The sequence below is a fragment of the Saimiri boliviensis genome, chromosome 16, assembly GCF_048565385.1.
Source record: "Saimiri boliviensis isolate mSaiBol1 chromosome 16, mSaiBol1.pri, whole genome shotgun sequence".
Taxonomy (NCBI): Eukaryota; Metazoa; Chordata; class Mammalia; order Primates; family Cebidae; genus Saimiri; species Saimiri boliviensis.
The window spans coordinates 69,144,001-69,150,000 of record NC_133464.1 but is presented as its reverse complement, the minus strand read 5'-3'; the positions used below and the strand labels follow the sequence as shown (position 1 = coordinate 69,150,000).

Sequence of the window (6,000 nt, the reverse complement as noted above, 5' to 3'; positions counted from 1 at the left end):
AGGCTGAGGCAGGAGAATCGCTGGAAGCCGGGAGGCAGAGGTTGCAGTGAGCCAAGATCACACACCATTGCACTCCAGCCTGGGTAACAAGAGCAAAACTCCATCAAAAAAAAAGGGGAGGGGGTTGTTGCTTATTTCATGTATGTACAGGTCATGATGTAAAGCCTAATTTTACTGTGAGTCAGGGTCAAAACATGTTTGAAGCAGTGGTCATTGGTGGAAAGCTTAGATTTAAGTTCTCTAGGACAATCCCACTGTGCCATTAGCAATGGTGCTAGATGCCTGTCCCGACCAACTACAATTCAGATAAACCCACCCATCCCATCTTTCTTCCCTCCCCTTCTTCTCCCTTTCCTTCCTTTTGTCCTTTTTTCTTCCTTCAATAAACATTTATTGATGATCTGTCTACAGCCTACCATTCAGCTTTCTAGGCTCTGGGCACACTCCTATCCTCACAGGACTTCTAGTACAGCACTGACTATCCAGTAAGAATGACCTCTGGGCACCCAAGACTATTCAGAGCACAGGCCTGGGCCCACTTTTCTAGTTCTTGCTCTGCAACTCAATCCCAGACTCAACTTTGCCTTCCCTCCCCTCATCTCTGGATAACGAGATGGTCTTACTACGGCTCTAAGCCCTGCTCCTTTCCTCAAACATACCTACTCTCTGCCTCATCTGATTCCAGCTCAACCTGGCCCTAGTCTCAGCTTCCACCTAAGACTCACCCACATGCCCATGCTGCTGCCCAGCCTGACTGAGCCCCCAGGTAGTGACACAGCCTTCTTCCCCCACCTCCAAGTCATGAAGGATGTGTCCTCCCACACATGCAAAGGCATCATGTCTCAAGGAGGTAGCAGGAGAACGTTAAGTATCCCAAGTGAACTTCACTCTTGGCAGGACACCAAAATTCCTGAGAGGTGCTCTCAGTTGTGACTTGGCAAAGCCCCTGGAAGATGGGCAGGGTGGTGTGCACACCACGTTGATAGGCTTACCCTGCATGTGCAGCTGCGGTATTTGGCCATCCATTTAGGTCAGGTTCTTGTTTTTCCAGTTTTCTTCCATTCCACACACATCCCTTGTGACTGTGGTTTTTACTTCAGGCATTCGGATGCAGAGTCTTAAACGTGGCTTCTTGCATTGAGCTAATTAAAACAAGAGAAAACTTTCTGCTGCAAGATTTGTGAAGGGAAAATTCTAAAAAATTTTCAATATTTTAACATCACTGGAATGAGAGAAGAACACAGCTTCGAAAGGGCCTAAGAAAACAGCTATTTCCAAAGCCCTCTTTTATAGATGATCACACTGAGGTTCATGAGGTTAAGAAATTTACCCAATTTTAATAGTTCATGGCAGCTGAGATGTTTTGTGAGGAGCCTCAGGGGTGACTAGGGGAGAGGAGAGGGGCTCAGGAACTGGCACTCCACACCCATTTCCTTTTCATCCAGAGAAGCTCTGCTTGTACCTGTTTCACATGCCAGTTTCTGCATGAGAATTAGTTGGAAAAGAGAGCTTCATCACTCCAGTAGCAAAAAAGCACACACACAAAATAGCATACTATGCCATAGCTTTTATAACATTAAATTAGACCCCATTTACATAAACAGGAAAAAAATACTCCTAGAAGATGTCAAACTCCAGTTAATGATATCCGTGCTGTTTCACCAGTTAAAGGGAAGTTTACTGATGCCTGCGAGTTACCTTGAAATGTATCCCAAAAGTAAGAGGGATGAATGAATGGATGGATGGATGGATGGGAGGATAGATACACAAACAGAATGGCAATAAAGCAAGTAGCAAAATGGTAATGGTAGGATTTAGATGGTGGTTGGGTTTGCAGGTGTTCTTGGTAGAGTATTCCAACTTTTCTACTTATTTGAAAATTTCATAAAATGTTGGGAGAAAAAATTGACACCAGGTGCACATGCCCCAATAAATGTTTCCTTACCTTTTACTAGCTGGTTAAAAAATAAAAGAAATGAATATTATACCTCTGCCACCTCACTGCTTGGCCAATCTTATTATCAGGAGAAAACAGATATAATCAATGTGATCACTTTGGGAAAGTAAAATACTACCTCAAATAGTTTGCCAAATTAATCATTTATTAACCATCTTTTAATTATGTAACTCTTTGAACTTCTAAGAAACTGCTGGGTCTAACTGAAGCCTCTCAGATTTCCATAGTGCACTAACCTTTGATAAGTAATTAAATAAGATCTTTTACACACGTTACTTTGTTTGAACCAGACAGTTCTGTAAAATGTATAGGAAAGCTTTGTCCCAACTTTGCAGATGATAAGACTGAAGCTCCAAGAGCACATGGCCACAATCTATGATCACACAGCTGGACCTGGAAATAGAGCTCACCCCTTCCAACTCCTAGGGAGGGTGATGATGGCAAGAGGAGGGAAGAGTCGATCCACTGTGGTGGCATCCATGAAGGGCTTCAGGATGAAGAAATGCAAAGCAGCAAGATTGAAATGGACACGTTGATGGAAAGATCTGATCGGGTCTAGTGGTTAAACGTCTTTGCATATTTCCTTCTTAACTTTTAAAGTATCACTTTACCTCTCATGGATAACTGTTTTACAGTAAATGTTTTACTAATGTTTGCATCAGCACTCACAATTGTCTCCATTTTGAAATAATCCTGGTTACATATTGAAGTCCAGAAACTGTAGAGCGGGAATGGGAACTTGGAAGTGTGCAATGTATTCATTATGAAGTTCTGGGGCATTACTCACTGAATGAAATGGATCTCAGTTTCTTTCTCAATCAAGTAGGAGATACCCAATTAACAGAGAGATATAGACTTGAATTTTATATGTAAAATGGATCATGATGATGATTTAGTTTCTCAGTTACCTACCCGGAATTTCGAAGATTCCTAGACTAGCATAAACAATATTTGAAAACTTGTCATAGAAATCATGTATTTACCTAAAATGGTGATGGTCAAATTAAAACACCTCTGTTCTTTGATTATATTATTCTCATCTTCAACCAAGTTTACACTGGCTATTTAAAATGTCTCTAATTCATGAAAAAAATCAAAAATCAAAAAAAAGTCACTTAAATGCAATATATTCTACTGGAAAAGTTTTCTAAATTTAAAAAAAGAATGGGAGGAGGATGGATAATAAAAAGGATTATTTATCTCTTATCTCAAATTAAGAGAAAATAATCTTGTCAAAACTCTGTTTTACTAATAAGAATTTAAAAATCAAAGAAACTGAGTGATGTAAGTTTATTCAACTCATATATTTTGAGACTAAGTTTCACTCTTGTTACCCAGGCTGGAATGCAGTGGTGCAATCTCGGCTCACCACAACCTCTGCCTCCCAGGTTCAAGAGATTCTCCTGCCTCAGCCTCCCGAGTAGCTGGGATCACAGGCATGAACCACTGCGCCTACCCCAGTATTTATTGGGGTATATAATTAAAGTCTGTGGATGAGTTTTGAGACAGTTCAAAACAACACATTCATTCATCTAAGCTTTTCTTTTTTAATAAACAAATAGCTATACTTTGGCTATAAATTTCACATTTTGTTTATCCTCAGATTATTTTGGGGTTAAGAGGAGCTTTTCCAATGTGGCTCACAGCTGCCTCAACTTATCAAGTAATTGCTAGTCCTTCAAAAGTCAGATGTTTCAACAAGATTGCTCATTAATTCTAGGCTTAAGCAGAAAGGACTTGCACAGCTCCTGTGTCAGCACAGTGGCATCATCTTTTGGGTGAAAAACAAGGGAACACATGCATTCTTCTGAGAAATTCTTCAGTATTGTTGACCATATATAATAATTGAGGCTGAGAGCATCGGCTCTGGGAGAAGACTCAGTTCAAATCCCAATTCTACCACTAAATTTGTACAAGTAACATATTCCCTCCATCTTCTCATGCATAACACAGTGATAAATTAATGCATACCAAATACCTAACTATACATAGCACACAGCGAATATTCAATTCATGTTAATAGCTATCATTAAAACAGTGGATAGCTGGTAACTTGCTACAAGGAAGCCTGTGTCTTTGTTCAACCAGGAGTTATTCCTGCCATTTTCTTTCAGAATATTTCAGAGCTCTAGAGAATGAGGCCCTCATTGCTGAGTTTGATGTTGAACAATACATTCCAGGGGGGCTGTATCCTGAATCTGATATAGGGTGAGCCCTCTCTCTGTATCTTGAATGCAACAGAATTTTGTAATGACCGTTGAGCCAGGGCTCCTGGGGCACTGAAAACTCAACGTGGTCTCTTCACCCCAGAACCTTGGTTTAGTGCTGAGCAGGTACCAAGCTTTGTGCCCCAGTGTGTAGGAGGACATCCCCCTGTCACATCAGCCAGGGATGGCTTTACATTTAAGTCACATGTCTTGGCTTAGAGCTTTCACCAGTTCAATTTCTGGGACCCCCGAGCTTCCCACAGCTCCTTTGCAATGGGTCCTGTTGGCTGACACCTCTCTGGCCACTTGACTCATGCTGTCCCCTGCTGTGGTCAGACCCAAAGTGATTGCCATGTCTCCCCTCACTCTAGTCCATCTGGTACTCCCTGCTCAATGCTACCACCACCATGTTCAGCCACTTCTGTTGTCGTTGTTGACTGCACATCAATCCACAGATGTTGTGGGTTGTGATGAACAGCAAGGCAGAAGAGACTGCCAGGGGAAAGAAAGCTGCTGAAGAGCCCCTGGAGTCGACACCCTGAAAGCTGAGCTTGCCAAGTATAAATGTGGATTAGCTTAATAATCCTGGGATAAGCACACTCCCAGAAAACTGAGATGGAAAAACCAGATCGTTCATGTGTCCATTCACCATGTGCGATTGTGATAGAGGCTGCAATTTACTTTAACAAACTTAAAGCAAAGCTAGTGTAATGTTTTGAATGTGCCGATAAGTTCAAGCTTCATTCTAGGGTTGCCCCAAAAGACAAACCAAACTCTAGGGTGGTCTGCTTACCTGCATCAGAAAGACCACATTCTAGTGTGGGCCACCACAAGAATGTCTCTAGTCCATACCTTGGTCAATATCTGAGGCTTTGCTAATATGCAGAGTGAATGTTATAAATGGAATTTCAACTGATTAACTTCTTGGAATAGCATGACGGATGTTGGAAATTGGTAAAAAGCAAGTCGTAGCTGAGAAATGTGGATTGATTAAAATATTTAAAGACATTCCCAGCTCTTACAGCAACAGGATATAAGGACCTAAGGAGGCCTGTAGCCCTTGTCTTGATGGATAGTGCACAAGGCAAGTTCCTAAATAGTCCTGTGTGAACAGCCATGACCTTGGAGGATTCTCCTTGCAGGTTGCTAGCCATGGGAGTACAGAAGCCTACCTCTGGAACCCAGGGAAATTGCCTGGTGAACACAGCTTTCACACTAGGTGTGGACAGACAGCTGGACCCTCAGCAAACTTCCAGAACAGCTTCCATGAGCCACTTTCGTGCTTGGTCATTAATAAATGCTCGGTGAATAAGTGGCTGTCTCTGTGGCAGCAGGGCTGAGACAGCAGTGAACCCAGTGAGGTGTTCGCCACAGGGGCAAAATTTAAAAGGACACCAAGAAAATATTTTAATGCAATTTTTAAAAATCTATGATGAACAAAATACCCAGTTTTAAATAAAGACAGGCTGTTGATGTTTGTTGTATAGCCCAGCATTATTGAGCAAGAACAGTTGTTACCACTCAGCCAGAGATTCCAGGACCCCTGCCTGGGGCCACCTCCACTGGGCAGGTTTATGAAGGCTGAAGATGGTAAAAACAGATCAAGCAACATGGGTGGGCATTAAGCAGTCATGGTTTTTTATTAGAGCTTTTGTTAGTTTTTCATTTTAATATAATTATATAATACATATTTATAGATCATCTATTTTTATAATCGGTTATATAATATATAATGCATATTTATAATGTATAGTACATATAATTATAGAAGATAATATACAAGGCTGGGCATGGTGGCTCACACCTATAATCCCACCACTTTCGGAGGCCAAGGTG

At 41.5% G+C, this 6,000-nt stretch overlaps 1 protein-coding gene across 5 annotated transcripts in view; it reads right to left on the bottom strand.

Moving 5' to 3' along the window:
* Nucleotides 1-6,000, bottom strand: part of LOC141581653 (uncharacterized) — a 527,576-nt gene that overhangs the window by 436,637 nt on the left and 84,939 nt on the right. For 3 of the 5 annotated variants that reach the window (XM_074387811.1, XM_074387812.1, XM_074387810.1), the window contains exon 3: nt 993-1,142. The exons of the other annotated variants lie outside the window; for them this stretch is intronic. The gene's annotated coding sequence lies outside the window, so the exon portion shown is untranslated. The remainder of the gene's footprint in view (nt 1-992; nt 1,143-6,000) is intronic. 5 annotated transcript variants of the gene reach the window in all.